This window comes from Pelodiscus sinensis, chromosome 1 (assembly GCF_052426305.1).
Source record: "Pelodiscus sinensis isolate ZL-2025 chromosome 1, ASM5242630v1, whole genome shotgun sequence".
Classification (NCBI taxonomy): Eukaryota; Metazoa; Chordata; order Testudines; family Trionychidae; genus Pelodiscus; species Pelodiscus sinensis.
Genome location: NC_143052.1, coordinates 43,058,756 through 43,082,509, shown reverse-complemented (window position 1 = coordinate 43,082,509; position 23,754 = coordinate 43,058,756). Strand labels below are relative to the sequence as shown.

The following is a 23,754-nucleotide window of genomic DNA, read 5'->3' as shown; positions in this document are numbered from 1 at the left end:
CGAGCCCATGAAGTGTGAATCTGGTTTTAATTCTCAATGCCCTAATGTGGGCAATTAGGGATACTGTAGGATTTTGATGACTCAGTACTCAGGCCAACAACCTATGAATAGTCTTGTTTGTCTTGAAGCCCAAACTATGGTTAATTGTATAAAGACAAATGGCCAAGCCACCTAATGCTGAAACCCATATTGGATCTTGTACTTTCTCACTGAAAGAAGTTTTTAAACTGAGCCCAAAATTCCTATCTTGGACAAAAGGCATATAAGGAGGAAAACAAACAATAGGGGTAGTTGCCAGATACCAGGAAACACCCCCATTTCCCTATCACCTAAGATGCCAGCTGGAAACATATAAGATTGAACAGGGGAAGGATCGGGCCTAAGGTAGAAGGCTGCTTAGCTTGTGAAAGATGTTTGGGGGTAAAACAACAATTTTAGGGTAAAAATTGGCATGTAAGAAGTTTCTTAGTATATTAGAATTAGCTGGTAGTCTTTCATTTATTTTAACTTAGTGACTTACTTTGATATGATCGGAAGCTTCAGGGGGTAGCCGAGTTAGTCTATAAAGCGCTACCAGACCATTGGTTGTTTTTTAAGCTAGCCTGTACAGGCTAACACAACATGTAGATGTCATTATGAGCTTTTGTGGACAGAGTCCATGTTTTGTTAGTCTATAAAGTGCTACCAGACCATTTGTTGTTTTTAAAGTTTATTTGTTTTTTCACTCTCAACTACTTAAATCCTACTCCTATAATCAATAAAAAACACTTTTCTTATCAAGCCCAGTGTAAATTGTTACATCAAGGGGGAAGCAACCACTGTGCATATCTCTTCCATTGATAAAGGGGGTGGACCTCACGAGCTTTCTCAGTGTAAAACTTTTACATAGGGCAAGATGGATTTATTTGGGGTTTTGGCTCCTTTGGGGGGGGGGGGTTGATTTCCTTGCTGCTGAGCCCTTGTAGTTAAGCTGAACTGGTTCAGCATCTATGTTGCTGTGCAGTGAGGCAATAACCCCAATTCTGTGTCTTGGGAGGTCTCAGCTTCTGGCCTAGCAGGACAGGGTGATGGGGAGCCCCAGATGGGTGGATGCCATGATTATGAGGGTTAGCCAGAAGCCTGGGGATTAAGGGGTTAACTACACCTAGCCAGGTGGAGTGACCAGTAGGAATGTAGGTGGGTCTTTCAAACTGGGACAAAGGAATTTGGGTTTTTTTCTTTTCTCCCTTTTGTCTCTCTGGGTGTGCTCTCTGCAGCTACAAAGAGGGACAAGCATCTCTCTCTCTCTCTCTCTAGACACCAGTCTTCATTTTCTGTAAGTAGGGTAAAGTTTAGGTAGTTTCGTTAGGCTTTATTGTTTTAAGGGCTGGGTATGGGATCTGAGATCTGGCACTGTTTAAAAGATGTTTTGGCTTTTCTTTGTAACTAAGTTCTAGGCCCGTGGAGTTTCTCCATGAGTATATTTTGTTACCTTCCTATCTAGTCATTATGCTTGCAACAGGAATATTGTTGTAATAATAAAAGTTCTTTCTTTTCTTATTAACCTGGCATTGGTTACTTGTGTGTCCTGATTTTTATTTTAGGGGTGAGATTTCCCAAATGATCTTTCCTCCTGATTTCTTTATCAACATTTGGGTGGTGGCAGTGAAACTTTTATTCCCAAGATCTAGGTTTTTAAGACATAATTGTCGCTCTCTGTAGCTGCAGAGAGCACACCCAGAGAGACAAAAGGGAGAAAAGGAAAAACCCAAATTCCTTTATCCCAGTTTGAAAGTCCCACCTACATTCCTATTGGTCACTCCACCTGGCTAGGTGTAGATAACCCCTTAATCCCCAGGCTGCTGGCTAACCCTCATAATCGTGACAGTGGGTCTCAGTGGCTTGATCAGCAAACCAGGGGACCACCTCAAGGGGATTTTTGTGATCTAACCCATCACATTCATACCTTTAGATGCAGAATGATTCATGCACACAAATAGCAAAATCATATTCAGCAAATCATAACTTTTCTGTTGACAACTTGACACATTCTGTACACATTGTTATACAATTTCAACAATCTAGATTATCATTTTTTAATCAATCACATGCTCCAAGGCTTATTTTTCTTTGCTGAAATGTCTTGCATGGCCATTGCTTTCCCATGTACTGAAGCTTTCTGCATCTCCTAATTGCTTTTGTATTCTTTGCATAAATTTGCTACAGCTTTGCTTTGGCTTGTGCATACTGCCTCTTATTTAAAAAAAGCAGTGAGACAACATTACTTAACACAACTGCCATGGAGAATATCCCAATTATAACCCTGGGTGTTTCAGCCAATCATCACAATCACAACTTTGTTTTGCCTATTGTTTGAGGTCATATAACCTCAAGCTCCTCTTGTCAGAGCTAGTAGGAAAGCAGGATTGGGATGCAGCAGAACCTAGATGGAAGTTCTCTAGAGAAAACTAAAGCAGAAGAAAAGCTGAGTTGATAATTCAAAGTGTAACATTCATTCCTTGAAATCTGTACTGAACCAGCTTCCTTGTGTAAGGGGACTGTTACCCCTTACTAAAACTCTGTGGGAGTTTTTTGGTTTGCCAGCTCCCAGTTTCAGAAGGGGAAGGGGAAGGGTTCATGAGACTGACAGACCCCAGAGACAATGGAAAGCAGCCAACACTCCAGCTCAGACTGATTGACAGGTTGGACAGGCCAGTGAGGAAGGGGAGAGGCCAGGCGCTGTCCTCCCTGTGAGCTGGGATTGTTCTGGCTCTCTCTGAGCAAACAGAGAGCTGAGAGACAGCCCAAGGAGTGCAAGCTGTGTGCAGAAGAAGTTTTGCAGCTGCAGAGCCAGGTATACACAGCTCAAGGAGTGCTGACCCTGTGTTGAGCAGCAGACTGGCAGTGCTCAGAGAGCCAAAAGGAACAGAGAAGCAACACAAGGAGCTGAAGACGGGCCAAGCAGCACAGCCTGCAGCAGGATGTGGTGAGCAACTGGGACCTGCAAAGTGTGGGGAAAGGCTCTGGACTGGGAGAGGGGTCTGGCCACTTAGAGCTTGAGGCTGTGTGGTCACTGCCAGAGCAAGCGTGTCCAGCCTGCAGCACATCCAGGGCTTCTAAGGAAGAGACTGTGAACTGTCCTTACACTCTGCAGACTGCTGTTTTGATGTCCCTGTGCTACAGAGCAGGGCTGTGTGTTCTCATTTAACCATTCTCATTTTTTTCTTATTCTTTTCTCTTTAATCAGTTGATGTTTAATAAATTGTATTTGCTTTGAACCTTATGAAGTGATCGCTGGGCCAAGAAGGCCTGCAGTGTAAAGAGAGCACCTTGGAGTGGGGACACCCTAACTCCTGCCCCTAGTGACTACAAGGTCGGGGATTAAGCCCCAGGAAACCTGGGCTCAGCCTTGTTGGGGTTTTGAGGGCTCAGCTACTCAGGAGAGTGGAGGGGGAGCCCTCAGGATCAGGGAGGCTGTGGGGTAAAGGAAATGGGAGTGAGGACTCAGATCCTTTCGCTGGTCCATTTCACCGGGGCGGTATAGAAGCCAGGAAAGTTCCCCACAATAGCGGGACCATTCCCCCACTTATGTTGTACCAAATAGAAGCAAGCAGGATCTTATGAGGGGGATAAGGCAAAAAGCCACATTTATTGTAAAGATAATAAAAAAAATAAAGAAAAGATAGAAGCAAACAACATTGTTTAACTACTTAACCCATATACATATAAACATTCATTCATCCATTCATTCAGATTCTGTGTATTTGTTATAGTTACCAGCCTGGAAGTTGCTTGTGACAGAATACTGGCCAGGTACTCTGTACACAAGTGATGGTAGTGGGGAGCGAAGTCCTGATCAGATGCGCATCTGAAGCTCCTGGTAGGCTGGCAGCAGAACCTTGGACTCTGATTCCATAGTTTTTTAGTCAGTTCTTATAGGAATTTCTTCCTATGCCAGTCTATGGAAATTGCTGCATCATGCTGATGTCTCCAGGGTGGCTGCCAGGTGCTCATCAGTGATCTCATCAGGTGGACCTCCAGTACTTGGTTTTCTCCACTTGACACCTTTTGGTTGCACTGGCACCTGACGCCTTCTTCAGCCCTTTGTTGCTGTATTCTCAGGCTGGCACCTCTCAGAACCATTCATTCATCATCGAAGCACTCTCTCTCTTACATACATTTCTTAATTAATGTTTCCCATACAATATTTTTGTATAATAATAACTTTACATATATCAGAGTTGTAGTTACAAAAAGTTTCTGGGTGGTATTGCTTAAAACATTCTGAGTGCTGAGTAAAGTTACAATGTTTTAAAGAGAACAGGCATCAATTAAGTAACAATGCCCTTAGTCAATTACAGGGCTTGGCTCCCATAGCAGAGTTAGTGGCTTGACAATGCATTGTTACAATGTATCTCTGCAATGTCAATTTCAAGCAGCCCCTTGCACAAACTTGAGCATGCCCTGGAGTCTGGGGGGAGGGAGGAGGGCGCTGTTTCTGGCTACACAGGATTATATTCTTAACAGTTCTAAATTACATGACCTAATACATTATATTCTAAAGGGGCAATAATAATAATAAATCTAAACATTTAACAATCTTAACTAATAATAATAATAATAAGAATCCTAATAAATCTAAACACTTTAAGTTGTGGGGAACAAATTATGGGGAGTCACTTCCATTTGGGGGAATCACATTTTTAATACATTAATATGTTATCCCTACACTTACACTCGCACTCAGTGTTGGTGACAGTTTCATTGTGTGTTATGCTGTTCAGTGTTTATCAAGTCCTGGTGCCTAGATTCATCTGATTAAGTGAGAATTTCACATTTCATTTTTTAATACATTTCTAACCCTGGTGATTGCTGAAATATCTTGAAAACATGACCTACATGCAGTCTAAAGGCTCAAAAAAGCAAACAGGAAAAAAACCTCAGCATTTATCGATCAAAAAACCCCTCATGAGTATTGATCTAACCTCATGATGTTTGGAGCCTGGGGGTTGGCAATACTGAGCATTGTGCTGATGCAGGTTCTACCTTTTCAATGAAACATACAATCAGATTCTGATTGTAGCTCTGTAGTCATGATACCTTTGATGCCTCTCTGATCTTTCCAGTGCACCTCCTTTGCTCTCAGGTTTCACGCTATTACTTTTCATATATGGGGTAGAACAATGCGGTTCTCCACTTTCAGACTGGGGCCTACCCTATAGTATCCTGTATATTGTCCTTTTGCTACAGGTTGGACTGGATTCAGGTACTTGTAGTTATTCCCTTCCATGAGCAAGATATTACAATTAACCCGAAGAATTTTGAGTTGGAACAAAGGGTAATATAAGAATTTATAGAAAACCAAAAGGTCTTCATGCATTTCCATTTAACTTAGGCCTATCTATAACTCTCACCCTACATCCCCATCCATTGTGGGGCTGGTGCTCAGTCTATTCCCTTTAATGTTCTCTCCACATATTCCTGAGTCCCTGTCTTTAAATTCAGCTAAAATTCTTTCTTTTCAATTTCCAGGGCCTGGAATTAATGCCCCAAACTCGTTTAGTGAGCTCTGAACAGAGGCTGAGCCAGGACATCAAGGTGAAAAACGCTTGCTTTGCTGTATATATGCTTGCTGTGAAGCGTTTATCTGCAGCCACCTCCCCCTTTCTGGGTGTAATTCCTGACAATCCTGTTAAATGAATTCAATATATGCATACAATAAACATCCAATAACCCAGTCAAGATACAGTAGTCATAAATTTGTATAGAAAGCTCCCAATCCATAACACTGACCACTTGTCATGACAAATCCTATGTCTGAGAAAAGTAAGGGGGTTAACAAAGCTGTCTGGAACAATCTCACGTTCAGCACTAACTGCAAACTGAGCCTCTTAATCCCACCTTCAATTCCCACTAGATTTGATATTCTTTAATAACAATCCTATATTTTCACATGGTGCTGATTTGCTCTATTACACTATTGCCAAAATTATTCTCAGAGGTAGCTGCACTTCAATGGGGGACAAAGTAGGGGGAGATCTTTAAACAGCAGTATAGAAAAAGTTGTAGAGTGCCTCCAGCTCTGTTTGGGTAGAAAGTGATACATAAATGCAGGAGGAAAGAGACTCACCCACTACCCTGTCTGTTTTACAGGGCCATCCTTGAAATGTATGCAGCCCTACATAGTATTATTAAACTGATACCCCTATGCCTGATGGCAGTCCAGGCTCACATCTTTATTTTAGATAAAGGTGGTCTTTTGAAGGATTTATTAAAAACACCACAAAATTATACATCTGAGGATACAAGCATCTAAGCCTAAAGACGAATACTCAGTGCATCTAAAAATCTATCCTAGGATATTTTTAGAGCTGTGATATAATCTTCAGCAACAGACAAATGCGATATTTTAAACTAAGATTATGTAGACTAATATGTTCTGGGAAAATATTACAGTATTGCACAGCTGTTTTCATCAGTAAATTCAGAGACTGATTGAATATATTGGGGAGGGGAGGTTAGCAAATGCCTATTAAATGGCTTCATTACCTCTTTAATAGCTCTTTAACAGTTTCAATGTGTTAATGTCTGCCAAGTTGGAAGGCTTTTCACTTTTAAAGGTATGTCTATACTACAACATTTCATTGAGGAAAGTAATGTTGACAGCCATAAGTTGCCAAAAAAGTCACCCTATCATGTTTAAACTTTCTCCCTGTTAATAACTAACAAGATGGTTTGTTAGATGACGAGCTTTCGTGGGCCAGACCCACTTCCTCAGATCAAATAGTGGAAGGAAATAGTCACAACCATATATACCAAAGGATACAATTAACAAAAATGAACACATATGAAAAGGACAAATCACATTTCAGAACAGAAGGGGAATGCGGGGGAGGAGGAAGGTAAGTGTCTGTGAGTTACTGATATTAGAGGTGGGGAAAGGTAGCTGTCTGTGAGCTAATGGTATTAGAGGTGATAATTGGGGAAGCTATCTTTGTAATGGGTAAGGTAATTGGGGTCTTTGTTCAATTCCCCCAGAGAGTGTCGAATTTTAGCATGAATGACAGTTCAGAGGATTCCCTTTCAAGTGCAGATGTAAAAGGTCTTTGTAGCAGAATGCAGGTAGTTAAGTCGTTGAGACAGTGTCCTTTCTGGTTGAAATGGCAAGAAATTGTTTTTTCTTTGTGATCTTGTCTGATATCTGTTTTGTGGGCATTAATCCTTTGGCGAAGTGTCTGAGACGTTTGTCCAATGTACATAGCAGACGGACACTTTTGGCACATGATAGCATAAATTATATTTCTGGATGCGCAGGAATATGTGTTCTTGATCTTATAACTCACTTGGTTAGGTCCAATAATGGTATCAGCAGAATGAATATGTGGACAAAGCGGGCAACAGGGTTTGTTGCAAGGGAAGGTACCAGGGTTGGTATTAGTGTGGTATGTCCTGTGGTTGTTGGTAAGAATCATCTTGAGGTTAGGTGGTTGTCTATAGGAGACTATGGTTCTGTCTCCCAGAGCCTCTTGGAGTATGATATCCTGTTCCAGTATAGGCTGTAGTTTATTGTGTCCAACACATTATCAATAAACTACAGCCTATACTGGAACAGGATATCATACTCCAAGAGGCTCTGGGAGACAGAACCATAGTCTCCTATAGACAACCACCTAACCTCAAGATGATTCTTACCAACAACCACAGGACATACCACACTAATACCAACCCTGGTACCTTCCCTTGCAACAAACCCTGTTGCCCGCTTTGTCCACATATTCATTCTGCTGATACCATTATTGGACCTAACCAAGTGAGTTATAAGATCAAGAACACATATTCCTGCGCATCCAGAAATATAATTTATGCTATCATGTGCCAAAAGTGTCCGTCTGCTATGTACATTGGACAAACGTCTCAGACACTTCGCCAAAGGATTAATGCCCACAAAACAGATATCAGACAGGATCACAAAGAAAAAACAATTTCTTGCCATTTCAACCAGAAAGGACACTGTCTCAACGACTTAACTACCTGCATTCTGCTACAAAGACCTTTTACATCTGCACTTGAAAGGGAATCCTCTGAACTGTCATTCATGCTAAAATTCGACACTCTCTGGGGGGAATTGAACAAAGACCCCAATTACCTTACCCATTACAAAGATAGCTTCCCCAATTATCACCTCTAATACCATTAGCTCACAGACAGCTACCTTTCCCCACCTCTAATATCAGTAACTCACAGACACTTACCTTCCTCCTCCCCCGCATTCCCCTTCTGTTCTGAAATGTGATTTGTCCTTTTCATATGTGTTCATTTTTGTTAATTGTATCCTTTGGTATATATGGTTGTGACTATTTCCTTCCACTATTTGATCTGAGGAAGTGGGTCTGGCCCATGAAAGCTCGTCATCTAATAAACCATCTTGTTAGTCTTTAAAATCGTACATAGTCCTGCATTTTGCTTCAGCTACACCAGACTAACACGGCTACATTTCTATTACTATTCTCCCTGTTAATAGATTGTGACAATATCTTTAGTTCCCATGTTGATGGCAGGAGCCATGCACTGTGGGTATGTATCCCACAAATCCTGGAAACACCATCTGTTGCTAGGTGTTGTGAATCATGGGACAGTGCGAAATGTCCCATCAAGCATCACTCTGTTCAGGGGCTACATAGTTTTTCCTTTTGTTTTTGTAAGATCAGACTAACATGGCTACCTCTCTATTACTATTCAGGGGCTTCCAGCATCCTTTCATGCTTTTTTCTAACTGCCATTCTCTTCTGTGCACTTGTGCATCTTCAGCAAGAAAGAGGCTTTTTGCATATGTTCTGTTAACCGTCATAAGGACCTCGTGCATGGGAGCAGAGATCATCTTGAAATTAATGACAGAGGAAGAAGACCAGAGAAGCCTAACAGTGTGCATGATATGGACCGTGGCAACCCATCATTGCATTTGGCAGCTGTACAGAGTACATCAGCACTTTTGGACTAAGGAAACCAGCACTGACTGGTAGGATTTCATCGTCATGCAGGTGTGGGACGAAGATCAGTAACTACATAACTTTAGGATGTGTAAAACAAGCTTCTTAGAGCTATCTCACTGCTGCTAAACTGACCCCCAAACAGGGGGGACAAACCACCAGAATGAAAGCTGCCCTTGGGGTGGACAAGTGTGTTACAGTTGTTGTGTAGAAGCTGGCAATTCCTGCTTGCTACCAGTCCGCTGCAAATAACTTTGCAGTAGGAGTCTATTGTTGTAGCTGCACTGCTGCAAGTGTACAGGGCAATAAATTATATTCTGCTAGGGAGGATTGTGACACTAGGAAATGTATATGCAGGGATGGTGGGTGAAGGCAGGGCTGTGGGAGGCAAGCTCCCAGCCCCACCCTTGCCCCTTCTGTCCAAGCCCCAACTCCCATCATCACAGGAACGTGGGGCAGCACATCACCCCAGCCTAGCTGGCCTAGAGAATGGGGAGGATGGAGGGTGGGGAGTGCGGGAGGCTTGCGAAGGCAATGCCTTCCCGCCACCCCCACCCTAGCATACCCACTGCCCATGTGTACATGATATAGTGTCTGGCTTTGTGGACATAGAGTTCACCAAATGAGTGGGGGGGGGGAGGGTTAGTAGATGACGTGCATTCCAATTTTAGCCCTGCCCACCTTGCCACCAAGGCCATCAACAGGAAGAGATACTTCTCAATGGTGCTTCAGGCACTTGTGGATCACCATGAGCATTTCAGATACCAACATGGAGTAGCCTGAAAAGCTGCATAACATACACATCTTCAGGAACTGAACAGGTGCTGCAGGCAGGGATTTTCTTTACAGTCCACAAAATTAAAATAGGGGGTATGGAAATGCCTATTGCTGGGAAACCCCTTGCAGCCCTGGTTCCTGAAACTGTACACGGGGTCCCTGGAGAGCAGTAAGGAGCATTTTAACATCAGGATGTGCAGGTGCCACATGGTGATCAACTGTGCCTTTGGAAGATTGAAGGTTTACACCTGACAAATGCGTGTACGTCCAGGTATCATAGTCAAAGTTGGGAGAGGGAGTGGAGTGCATGGGGAAAATGAGTACTCCTAGAGGGGCAAAAGGAATGTGAGGGGAGGGGGTTGCTGGACACACAATTCTGCTGTGGGGGAGGGATGAACCCATGTTGGCTAAATGTGCTGCTTCACTAAACTTTTGAGGAAATCATTCTGTTCCTTTGTTACCCTGATCATGCATAGCGAAGGCCTGGTTGTCCTTGCAGTTCCTCATTTCTTTTTCCAAACATTGTTCCCTACATCTCCACTCACTCATTGATTGATTTAGCACTTCACAAACCAAAAATGCCTTTCTCCGCCCCTCCCCGGATGTTTCCTTATCTGTTGCAACTTTTCCAAGGCAGTGTGCAGTGGGATCTCTGTTCAGCACAATGCAGAAGGAGATGTTAATATTCAGCCCTACATGGTAACATTTCACTGACAAACCCTTCTTCCAACATTTTTACTCCTTTTCCTGCTGACTCTTGCAAGCAATGCATCAGGGTGGTTGGAGGCTAAAAAATTCCCTTTGCAGGAACATAGTTCTAATTATGTCACAATTACCCACAGATGGGTATCACCCTGGCAGACATCTCCTTGCTCAGGGTAAGCAAGGAAACCAGAGCACAACTTCTCCAGACTTGTGGGTTATTCCCTGCTCATATGCAGTCCACTTTGGTTCCTGCACAAGTGATGGATGAATGGTATTGGCTAGTGTCCTGCAATGGCAAAAAGGGACATAGATGCATTGTCATGGAATCTTGGAAGAAAATTTCGATAGCCTCTTTGCAGGATTCCATGGAGCTCATGGTGAGCAACAATGTACTGCTTAGCCATATTAATTAGCTACACATGGATACACGCAGCTCATAGAAATGCAGCCAGCCTCCCACTTTTCCATGCCCTCACCCCTGCACTCCACAAGCTACAGACACTTACTCTGGTTCCTGGAAAGTGGCTGGTCAGATTGGCTGTGTCCATCAGCATCGGAGAACACTTTCTGGCTGCCAGTTATGCTCAGCAACCCTGTGGGGAGACCCTGGTCCTCATCCACCTCTACCTCATCATGTGGGTTAGGTCCACCATGTACTGCCTCTGTGCCCTCTAAAGTGTCTATGGAACCTTTTACAAGGAATGATGCCATTTTTCGAAAGTGCTTTTTTAAAAAAAGGCGCTATGTAATGCAAACTGTGCTTTTTTGAAAAAGAGCATCCCGACTGCCTGGGTGCTCTCTTTCGAGAAAGCAGCTTGCTTTTTCAAAATGACTGATTGTCGTCTAGACGCTTTTTCAAAAGAGGCTTTTTCGTAAGTATCTTTTGAAAAAGTCTCTTTCGAAAGAGGCTTGCAGTCTAGACTTAGCCAGAGTCAGCCTGTGAGAAGGAGAGGGAAAGAGTCCAGGTTTCAGGCAGCAGGAAATGGGATTTCAATTTCAAAGGGCTTGCAAGGAGACAGGGCAGGTAGCTGGTCAACTGGCTACAGGGCAGTGGAGTTCAGAATGCTGACCAGAGTGACTGATTGGGAATTGTGGGCAGCTTCTGGGAGACCAGAATCAAAGATAAAATGTCTTTGAGGTGTCTACGGTGGATGTTTGTCAGTGACACAGTGAGGGGAAAAACTCCCTTGTGGAGCTGGAAGATTTTTGTTGATTAGGGTGGCTGTTTCTTTGCAACAAGTGTCTCCAAGTGTAAATGCCATGCAGTTTTGTTGACAAAAGGCACTTTTTCCTCAAAAAAAATTTGCCAGTGTAGACAAAGCCTAAGTTACTAGAGCCCCTCCAAAGGAAGACTCTTGGAGCTGCAGCAGTCTGCAGTGGTGACAACGTGCAGGAAGGTCAGAACAGGGAAAGAAAGAAGTGGACGGTTGGACACTAAGGATGCATCTACACAGTACCCTAAGCTCAAAATAAGTTATGCAATTTGCACAACTTATTTTGAATCTATTCAGAATAGCTTATTTTGAAATCTGGCATGTCTAAACAGCACCAGATTTCATAATAACATGCTATTTTGAGCCATTCTTTATCCCTTCTGCAATGAGGTTTACCAGATGTCGAAATAGCGTGCCTGTTATTTTGAAAAATATTTTAAAATAATGGGTGGCTTGTGTAGATGTGGGTTAGTTATTTCGGAATACCTCTGGTATCCTGAAATAGCTGTGCAATTAAGATGTACCCTAAGACCTAGGGGTGCCCCAAATACATATTCTACATGTGCCTTGGGCCAGCCCTGGCTGTTTATGCCAGGCAAAAAGAATGAAGAGACAAAAAGGAGCCCCAGAAACCCAATATCAGTCCAGGGAAGGATGTCCCTGCTGCAGGAACAGTGGAATACAGCTATAAATCTACCTTCTGAGGACCCCCTACCCACTTCTGGCAAAGGGGATGGACTGCAGCTTGCAGTGCTGTGAGATCTAGAAAGTCTTAGAACAGAGTACAGCTCAGGGAATAGCTGTTGTATCTTGGACTAGCCCCCAGTAGAGCCTAAATTATGCCAGAGACCTTCTAGTTCCCAAAAGAATCCAAGATGGAAAGTGTACTAAGGCAATTGTTCTCAAACTTTTTGGGCTCCGTAGCCCTTTACATGCGTAAAAATTTATGCGGCGCCCCAGCGAGCCACTGATTGTATGTGTTGTACCTATCAATGTTTCCAGTTTGTCAACCTTGTGGAGCCCCTGGAGGGCTCCATAGAGCACATTTTGAGAAACACTGTACTAAGGAATCTTAAATCCATCTCAGCGCCTTATGTGGGCTGGGAGCTCCATGCTGCACATATCTGAGATGTTGCACAGAACCTTCGTCAAGGTCATTATCGCTGCAGATCTAAGTCCTAGCACATACTGCTGCCAGAGAGCATTGTTCTTTTTCAAGCAGGTCCCTAAAAGCTCATCATTTTAATAATCAAATCTTTGTCACTAGTGTATCTGTCTGCACCTACAATACTGCGGTTTTCCTTTGGTCACATTTACAATCTGACCGGTATCTTTCCATAGGCCATGAACACTCGGATGGTATTCTCTTCAACAGTCATATTAAAATTAACTTATCGGTTGTCTAAAAAAATTGACATTTACATGAAAAAAGTATTTTTAATATAACCGTCATCACTACCGCAACTTGGCTTTAGCTCAAAATCTGTGATGAATTAAAGCAGTTAGCTGATGAGAACATTTCCAAGAGATCTATCAGAATAATAAATATGGCACAGAATCTATTTAAATACATTAACAATATGCTTTGTTATTGAGCACTAATGCACCAGTCCTATCCTGGTGTATATTTGCCTGTACATAAAACCACACCACAGCCTATCTTTGTAGTTTTCATGTATAGTTACCCAAAAATATACCAAAAAAATAAAGTTGTTAAAACACTTCTGGAAAAAGTCAAAGTTTCTCTTATTTAAACACATGTTCAAAATGACTTTCTCTTACATGCATTCATCAGCAGAAAACTATTTATATTGTTAAACAATACAGCTCATTTTATTAGGAATTTAATTTAAGTAATAAAGGATACCTGTGCTTAATTGATAGCTTTTCATTTTTTCTTAGTTAAGTAATACACCTTAAGAAAACATAGGGACCTGCTATAACCATCTTGAATGGTGTAAAACCATATCATTTCTGTAAAAAAATGAGCTACTGTATAAGGGCTGAGTCCTGCTTTTCTTTCCACTGTTATAAATGAAGCATAATTCTGTGGGAGCCAGTGGCACTATTCTAAAATTAAGCAGGATAACAGAGCAAACAGAGGTTCAATTGACTTTTAGTTAGGATGAATCCAAACTCAGACTGCCTGCTGAGGACTCAGGTTTGTTATTGACAAGGAAATGTAGCCCTTGCTGCATCTGTACTGAGCAATAGTGCCATCTAGTAACTTGCTGGATGAATATTTCATGAATATTTCATATTTGGACTAGTTGTATGAATACATGTTACAATATTTTCAACAATGCCACATTGTTGCTGTTATAAATTGATCACATGTAGGATAGCTGCAGCGGCACAGGAGCCAAGCAAACAGAGCTGTAAACAGGGGAGTTTGAGTGGGAGTCTGTTGGAGGGGCAGTGTGCTGGGAGAGAAGCTGAGCCCTGATTAGGGGGCGGGGATTCACTGATTAGGGGTCCTATAAAGGTTGCCTTCTAGTCAGGCAGCGGCACAGATAGCTACAGCGGCACGGGAGCCAAGCAAACAGAGCTGTAAACAGGGGAGTTTGTAAAGGGAGTTTGGATTGTGGGACTTGTTTGGAGTTTGTTTTTGCTGTGGAGAGGGTGTTTTGGTTTGTTTTTGTGTTCACCGGACTAATAGGATTTTGGTGAGAAAGTAGATAAAACACAGAGGCATTAGTGGCCATGGCCCAAGTAATAGAGAACACAAGGAGGATGATTGGGTGTGGTAGCTGCGGTATGTACATGATTCTGGAGGGGGTACCTGAAAGGAGTTTTATTTGCATGAAGTGCCACCTGATAGAGCTGATGGAAGAAAAGATCCGAGGACTAGAGATGTAGGTGGAAACTCTGGTCGAGTTTAGAAGGGGGTTTGAGCAGATGATGGGGCAAAGGCATGACGTGGCTGAAGGGGAAAGCTTAGATATGCAGATGGAAGCAGGATCAAGGGCCTCAGAGGGGGGACTGCTGGGTGAAGAAAATGGACAGTGGAAGCATGTGACTCAGAGAACCAGGCAGAGGAAAAGATGGGTTAGTGAAGGAAAAATAGTGCTCAAGAACAGGTATGTGGAGCTGGAAAATGTAGAAGGGGTACAGCAGGTAGATAATGAAGATGGAAGGGTAAGGAAGAAGAGAAGAGTGGCTAGTCCCATAGATAAAGGGGAAGACTTAATGGAGACAACTCCAATAATGTGCATTAGGATTACAAGGGAAAATAGGAATGGCAAGGACTTGCAGCCAGAGGAAGCTAGAGATAGACCAGAGAATTGCACTGTCACTAGGAAAAGGCAGGTCTATGTGATTGGGGACTCCTTATTGAGAAGAACAGATAGGCCTGTAACCAGAGCTGATCCAGAGAATAGAAGGGTGTGCTGTCTGCCAGGTGCTGAGATAAGAGATGTGGAACTGAGGTTGAAGAGAATTATTAAGGGAGCAGGAAGGAATCCATTGATCATCCTTCATGTAGGAACAAATGATACGGCTAGATTCTTGCTTGAACGAATTAAGGGAGACTATGCTAGGCTGGGGAGGATGCTCAAGGAAATTGAGGCTCAGATGATCTTTAGTGGGATTCTGCCTGTTCCTAGAGAAGGGCAACTAAGATGTGACAGGATTATGATGATCAATAGATGGCTTAGGCAGTGGTGCTATAAGGAAGGCTTTTGGATATATGGTCACTGGGAGGCATTTATGGACAGAGGACTGTTCTCTAGAGATGGACTTCACCTAAGTAGGGAGGGAAATAGACTTCTAGGATGGAGGCTGGCTCAACTTATTAAGAGAGCTTTAAACTAGGAATTTGGGGGAGATGGTTGGGAGATGCCCAGGTAATCTCTACGCCAGATTTTAACACTGAGAGGGAGGAAAACGAAGTAAGAAAGGATATAGCTGGAGGTAGGAGAATGAACATAAGGAAGGGTGGGATGGATGCTAGTCTAATAGGTCATATTAGAGGTATAACGTATGTGCCAAATTGGGTAAAGAATGTGCATGCGGCCAAACAGCAAAAATTAAGATGTTTGTACACCAATGCGAGGAGCCTAGGTAACAAAGGAGGAACTAGAGCTATTGGTCCAGGAAGTGAAACCAGATATTATAAGAATAACAGAAACATGGTGGAATACTAGGCATGACTGGAGTACAGGTATTGAAGGGTATGTGCTGTTTAGGAAAGACAGAAATAAGGGTAAGAGTGGTGGAGTCGCATTGTATATCAAAGATGAGGTAGATTGTAAAGAAATAAAAAGTGATGGAATGGATTAAACAGAGTCCGTTTGGGCAACATTGGGGAAGAAAACAACAAAGGAGGAACTAGAGCTATTGGTCCAGGAAGTGAAACCAGATATTATAGGAATAACAGAAACATGGTGGAATACTAGGCATGACTGGAGTACAGGTATTGAAGGGTATGTGCTGTTTAGGAAAGACAGAAATAAGGGTAAAGGTGGTGGAGTCGCATTGTATGTCAAAGAAGAGGTAGATTGTAAAGAAATAAAAAGTGATAGAATGGAGAAGACAGAGTCTGTTTGGGCAAAAATCACATTAGGGAAGAAAACTATCAGGTCCTCCCCTGGGATAGTGCTTGGGGTGTGTTATAGACCACCAGGATCCAATTTGGATATGGATAGAGACCTCTTTAATGTTTTTAATGAAGTAAATACTCATGGAAACTGTGTAATCATGGGAGATTTCAACTTTCCAGATATAGACTGGAGAACAAGTGCTAGTAATAATAATAGGACTCAGATTTTCCTAGATGTGATAGCTGATGAATTCCTTCATCAAGTAGTTGCTGAACCAACAAGGGGGGATGCTATTTTAGATTTGGTTTTGGTGAGTAGCGAGGACCTCATAGATGCAATGGTTGTAGGAGACAACCTTGGCTCGAGTGATCATGAGCTAATTCAGTTTAAATTAAATGGAAGGATAAACAAAAATAAATCTGAGACTAGGCTTTTTGATTTCAAAAGGGCTAACTTTAGTAAATTAAGGAAATTAGTTAGGGAAGTTGATTGGACTAAAGAAATTATGGATCTTAAAGTGGAGGAGGCCTGGAATTATTTTAAGTTAAAGTTGCAGAAGCTGTCAGAAGCCTGTATCCCTAGAAAAGAGAAAAAATTTATAGGCAGGTGTGTTAGACCAAGCTGGATGAGCAAGCATCTCAGAGAGGTGATTAAGAAAAAGCAGAAAGCATATAAGGAGTGGAAAATGGGAGGGATCAGTAAAGAAAGCTACCTTATTGAGGTTAGAGTATGTAGGGATAAAGTGAGAAAGGCTAAAAGTCAGGTAGAGTTGGACCTTGCAAAGGGAATTAAAACCAATAGTAAAAGGTTTTATAGCCATATAAATAGGAAAAAAACAAAAAAAAGAAGAAGTAGGACGGCTAATTACTAAGGATGGAGTGGAGGTTGAGGATAATCTAGGAATGGCCCAATATTTGAACAAATACTTTGCTTCAGTCTTTAATGAGGCTAATGAAGAGCTTAGGGATAATGGTAAGTTAACAAATGGGACTAAAGATAAGGAGGTAGATATTACCATATCCGAGGTAAAAGCCAAACTTGAACAGCTTAATGGGAGTAAATCGGGGGGCCCAGATAATCTTCATCCAAGAATATTAAAGGAACTGGCACATGAACTTGCAAGTCCATTAGCAAATTTTTTTAATAAATCTCTAAACTCAGGGGTTGTACCATTTGACTGGAGAATTGCTAATATAGTTCCGATTTTTAAGAAAGGGAAAAAAAGTGACCCAGGTAACTATAGGCCTGTTAGTTTGACATCTGTAGTATGTAAGATCCTGGAAAAATTTTTGAAGGAGAAAGTAGTTAGAGACATTGAGGCTAATGGCAATTGGGACAAATTACAACATGGTTTTACAAAAGGTAGATCGTGCCAAACCAACCTGATCTCCTTTTTTGAGAAAGTAACAGATTTTTTAGATAAAGGAAATGCAGTGGCTCTAATCTACCTCGACTTTAGTAAGGCATTTGATACAGTACCACATGGGGAATTATTGGTTAAATTGGAAAAGATAGGGATTAATATGAAAGTTGAGAGGTGGATAAGCAACTGGTTAAAGGGGAGACTACAGCGGATCAAATTGTAAGGTGAACTGTCAGGTTGGAGGAAGATTACTAGCGGAGTTCCTCAGGGATCAGTTTTGGGGCCAATTTTATTTAATCTTTTTATTGCTGATCTTGGAACCAAAAGTGGAAGTGTCCTAATAAAATTTGCAGATGGCACTAAGTTGGGAGCTATTGCCAATTCAGAAAAGGAAGATCTGGATGATCTTGTAAATTGGAGTGATAGCAATACGATGAAATTTAATAGTGAGAAGTGTAAGGTTATGCATTTAGGGATTAATAACAAGAATTTTAGTTATAAGCTGGGGACACATCAGTTGGAAGTAACGAAGGAGGAGAAGGACCTCGGAGTCCTGGTTGATTATAGAATGACTATGAGCCGCCATTGTGACATGGCCGTGAAAAAGGCTAATATGATCTTGGGATGTATTAGAAGAGGTATTTCCAGTAGGGATAAGTAGGTGTTAGTGCCATTATACAAGGCATTGGTGAGACCCCATTTGGAATACTGTGTGCAGTTCTGGTCTCCCATGTTTAAGAAGGATGAATTCAAACTGGAACAGGTACAAAGAAGGGCCACAAGGATGATCGGAGGAATGGAAAACCTGTCTTATGAAAGGAGACTCAAGGAGCTTGGCTTGTTTACTTTAACCAAAAGAAGGCTGAGGGGGGACATTATTGTACTTTTAAAATATATTAGAGGGATAAATACCAGGGAGGGAGAGGAATTATTTAAGTTTAATAACAATGGACACAAGAACAAATGGATATTAGCTGGCTAGTAGGAAGTTTAGACTTGAGATTAGACAAAGGTTTCTAACCATTAGAGGAGAGAGGTTTTGGAACGGCCTTCTAAGGGAAGTAGTGGGGGTAAAAGATCTATCTGGTTTCAAGATTAAACTAGATGGGTTTATGAAGGGGATGGTTTGATGAGATAACATGATCTTGGTAACTAATTGACCATTCATTATCAGTGGGAAATAGGTCAATGGAGGGATGATAGGAGTTACTATAGAGAACTTTCTTGGTGTCTGGCTGATGAGTCTTGCCCACCTGCTCAGGGTTTAGCTGATCGCCATATTTGGGGTCGGGAAGGAATTTTCTTCCAGGGTAGATTGGCAGAGGCCCTGGAGGTTTTTCGCCTTCCTCTGTAGCATGGGGTACAGATCACAGCTAGAGGATTCTCTGCATCTTGGGGTCATCAAAGTATTTGAAGGCTTCAACATCTGAGATATAGGTGAGAGGATTATTCTAGGAGGGGTGGGTGAGATTTTGTGGCCTGCACTGTGCAGGGGGTCAGACTAGATGATCACAATGGTCCCTTCTGACCTTAAAGTCTATAAGGATCCTTCTGAAACTGCCATTCTTTTAGGATAGAGTTGGCTTCAGATATGTGTGTGTGTGTGTATGGTTTTCTCTTTCAACCATTTCAACCTAAACCTACCACCATGACACTAATGAAAGTAAAGTTACAAGGTTACACAGGAAGGTTACAGAGGCTTTTAAACATATGACTCAGTCAATGTCAGTAGCTGTAACCCTGAAAAACGGAATGGAAATTTACTCTTCAAAGTTATATAAAGTAGTCTCTTCCTCCTTGACCTACTGTGAAAGAACGATCCCTGGCAAAATCATGTACAGTATTCTTTTTATCCACAGGTGAAGGAATTTTTATATTTGTTGTTGTTTTTGTTTATATCCAGAATCCAAAATAAATTTGAGCACGATTGTTTTTCTTGTGGTATATCACACACAAACTTGTTGTTTTCTTGCCCTCGTTTGTTACTTTGTTTTGTAATTTCATTTAAGAGCATCCAATGCTGATTGTGATAAGTGCTTTAATAGACCATGGAACAGGGCTCTGTTAAAGGCACTAAGCAAAGCTACACTGATAACTCTACAAAGTCTGAGGTGTTGAGAGTAGAACAGTTTATGAAAGAACCACAGAGCTAGGATCATATCAGTTAACAATGCGAGATCATCAGCACAGATAACTAACTATATTGTTAAACAATACAGCTCATTTTATTATGAATTTTATCTTAATAAGAAAAGATACCTGTACTTAATAGCTTTTTATTTTTCCCCAGTTAAGGTGTATTATTTAAGAAAACATAAGGATCTACTATAATCATCTTGCATGGTGCAAAACCACATTTTCATCAGTTCTGTGAAGAAATGAGCTACTGTATAAAGGCTGAATCCTGCTTTTTTCCACTGGTGTGAATCAGTAAATAATTCTATGGAAGCCAGTCATTACTCTAAAATTAAACAATATAATAGAGCCAATTAGGCTCCACTTCTTCAAACAGGTGTTTTCAATACTATTTGTATTACCACAAAATATAGGTGTCCTATTTATTGACCAGGATTCCTTTGTGCTAGGCAATCCCTGCCCCATGGGCTGTAGGTAATACAGGCAAGGGAAGGCATTGGCTTCCCAAAATTGCCTACACTCCCCAGAAGGAGCTGGGCTGCGCTGCATGACAGCCCAGCTTCCTGGCTGCTGTGGAAGGCTGGGGCCTTGATGCACGGTGGCTATGGCCCCAGCTGGGGCTGGGTAGGGCTTGGCAGGGAAGGGGGGAAGATTGTGAAGCGGCATAGTCTCAAGGGAAGGGGTATAACGGCGGGTGAAGGGGGTGGGGCTTTAGGTGCCTTCCCCAAGTGAGCCTTCATTCATTACCCAGGCCCTGTCCCAAAGAGTTTAGAGTAGGTATAAAAGAAGAGACAACAGATGGACAATGAAGTTTAGAATAGGTATAAAAGAAAAGACAACAGATGGACAGTGTGCTTGTGTGGTAGTAGAAGAAAGGCAATAGTCTCTGCATGCTGGCAGCTTAATCACTGTCAATTTTTTGGTAAGCAAAACAGAATTTTAAGGAGGGTTTACAGGGAGGATACTGAAGTTGTTTTGAGGATGTTTATGGTAAGCTTTTTGCAAGAATGAGGAGCAGCGTGGGAGAAAGAATGAAGGAACTTGTTTGAAAATTTAACAAAGGTAGCATCATGGACTGATTGGAGGTAGCAGATTGCTTTTCAATACATAGGTTGAGATTATAGATGGGGTGTGGAAAGGCCTGGAGTTCCTTGACATTAGAATAGAGGGAGCCATTTGGAAGGATTTGAAGAGAGGGGTGACATGGTCAAAACTTGAGCAAGGAAAATGATCTTTGGAATGGCATTCTGAGAGTGCATGAGCAAGGCAAGACTGAAATTATTAACACCAACAAGAAGGCCTTGGAGACGTGAAGTGATGACAGGCCAGAGAAGAGTTTTAGATGTGTGGGGAGACAGGAAAGTTCATACCTTCTAGATTTTATTCACAAAGCATCTGCAAGATTCAGAGAGAGTCTGGATGTAAGGACTTAGAGGTTGGAGGCAAAGACGAAGCCCAGGTTATGGGCCTGAATGACAGGCAGGGTGGTGGTGGTGTGCATAGTGACTGAGAGAGTTAATCATGGGTGAGGGTAGGATTAACAACTCTGTTTTAGTCACAGTAAGCTTGATTTAGAAGTTCGACTTCCATGAAGGGGCATAGTCTAAAGGGAAGGGGTTGTCAGAGTGGTGAGTCAAGATTATTGTTTGGAAGGAAAGAGACAGGTGTGGAGCAGAGAGGTAGTTCTGTGAGTCATCAGCACAGAGATGGCAGCTGAATTTGTGTTTATGGCTGTGGTCACCCAGAGAGAAGGTGTACAGGGGGAAAAAAGCGGGGAAACAAGGACAGAGCACTGTGATACTGCTACAGAAAGCTGAAGAGGAGAAGAGGGGGGATCCTCCAAAGGATCAGGAGAGAGAGTGATTAAAGAGACAGAAGGTGAACTGGGAGAGACCAGATTTCCAGCAGATGAGGGAGGATAAGATCTCAAAGAAGAGATTGACTGACTGTGTAAAGACCAGAGATGTAAAGTCCTGTTTAATCAGTTAACCAGTTAAATGTTATGTTTAACCGGTTAACCACTTAAACAGGGGTGGGGTGGGACCACTCCAGAATGGCTGGGCTGGGCTGGGGCACCTCCCCCTACCCACAATGGTGGAGGCTACTCTGGCTGGGCTGGAGCTCCCCCTCCTGAGGCATACTGCTCTGCCCAGGCCAGGCCCACAGCTCAGTTAACCATTCACATTCCTAGTAAAGACAGCTAATAGGTCAAGGATGGAGGATGGTGAGCTTTGGCTAGAAAGGGATCATAAAAGACTGAGAAAATAGTATTCAATAGAGTGCGGGGGTAGATGCCATAATGAAGGGGGTCCAGGGTGAAATTGGAGTAAAGAAATTCTAGGCAGTGATAGAAGACAGAATGTTCAATGAGCTTTTAAATGAAATGAAGAGATGTGGCAGCAACTGGAGAAGCAAGCAGGATCAAAGTGTGTGTGGGGGTTTTTAAGATGGGAGAGACTAAAGACTGTTTGTATTGTGCAGGGGAAGAGCCAGAAGAGTGAGAGATTGAAGAGAAGAATAATAGAGATGAGAATGCATGTGACAAAGATCAGAAGATGGGATATGGTCATTGGGGCAAAAGGAGGAGTTAGAAGAGTGGAGCAGATTAGAAACTTCAGCATCTGCAGGGGAGGAGGGAGAAAATTGCTGGAGGGAAAGCAGTAAGAGAGGAGAGGTAAAGTTAGTCACATTTTTGTCAATATTCTCTTGGAAGAAATTAGTGAGATTATAAGCAGAGGCAGGAGGAGGGCAGGGTTTGAGTCAGAGGTGTCAAAAAGGTGGCTGGGATCATGGCCTAGGGGATTCAATTAAGCTGGAGTAGTCGAGTTGCTTAGCTAGGAACATGACAGAACTGAAGGAAGAGAGAACAAATTTGTAATGGAGAAACTCAACCTTGTCATGGGGTTTCCACCAGAGACTCGCTACATCATGAGAACTGAAACGTCAGAAACAGATGTTGGGAATGTGCTTGGATTGGGGTTAGTAGGACAGACCCTGCAGTGGGAGAAAGGGTCAAAAATGGCAAAGGGTGAAGGAGAATGAATCAAGGAAAGAATTACAGCCATAAAGATGGAAAAGAGGATAAGGAGGGAGAAGGTTGAGAGAAGATGGAGAAGTCATCAATTTTGATGGACTGGAGGTCATGGAAAGGCCAAGTGATGATAGGGTATGAGATGGGGAAGAGGGGATTAGGCAATGTTGAATGAGCAGGTGATAGTCAGAGAGTGAGATCTCATGAACAGATTGCTCAGAGAATGTAGTGCTTGGTGAATATCAAGTCTGGTGAGCAGCTCTTTTGGTGAGACTGAATGAAGAGCTGAGGACAAGAAAGCATATTGCTGAGTCACCGGAGGCATCATAAACATGGAAAATGAAGTCCCAGAGGATGGGAGTTGGAGATTGTGAGGTTGCTTTAAGGACTTATATTATAATACTGAGAATCTGCTAAAATTCAACATACCTGAAGTCCGGTAAGTGGTATAAGCTGCTGTTTAGATAAGACAAATAGAATTTTAACAAGCTAGCCATCAGTCTAGAACAGGGGTCTCCAAACTTTTCAGCCCGAGGGCCGCATTAACTATCAAACAGCAGTTCGGGGGCCGACTACACACTTGAGGTCCAAATAAAAAACAATCAAAACATGGATGTTGTTTTTAATTATTTATTTAATATTATTTTATTCAGTTATTATTTAATAACACATTGATACACTACACATGAACACCTGTATTAGTGTGAATGGTGAAATTGTTTCCTGGATGCCAAAATAGCAGACATTTCTGGCTTTAGATTTGTTGTCCTTAACATCAACAGTGACCTGAGATTATTATCGGACAAGTTTGTTCTCAAATTGTTCTTCACGTATTTCATTCTTGAAAATGTTTGTTCACACAGGTATGTTGTTCCAAAGATTGAAAGGTACCTTGATGCAAAAGTTTTGACATTAGGAAAGTCTTCCTTGGGCAAAAACTGGTAAAAACCCACCAGTCCTATTTTGAACTTGTCTACGGAAGTAGAAAAAGTAAGCAGCAAATAAGGTTTTGCAATGTAAT

At 42.1% G+C, this 23,754-nt stretch overlaps 1 long non-coding RNA gene across 1 annotated transcript in view; it reads right to left on the bottom strand.

Annotated features, from left to right (window-relative positions):
• Positions 1–23,228, bottom strand: part of LOC149525561 (uncharacterized) — a 66,354-nt gene extending 43,126 nt beyond the window's left edge. The window contains exons 1-2 of the long non-coding RNA XR_016348666.1: positions 23,163–23,228; positions 10,580–10,734 (exon numbers count right to left, since the gene is read on the bottom strand). This is a non-coding gene — a long non-coding RNA (uncharacterized LOC149525561). The remainder of the gene's footprint in view (positions 1–10,579; positions 10,735–23,162) is intronic.
• Positions 23,229–23,754: the final 526 nt, after the last annotated feature.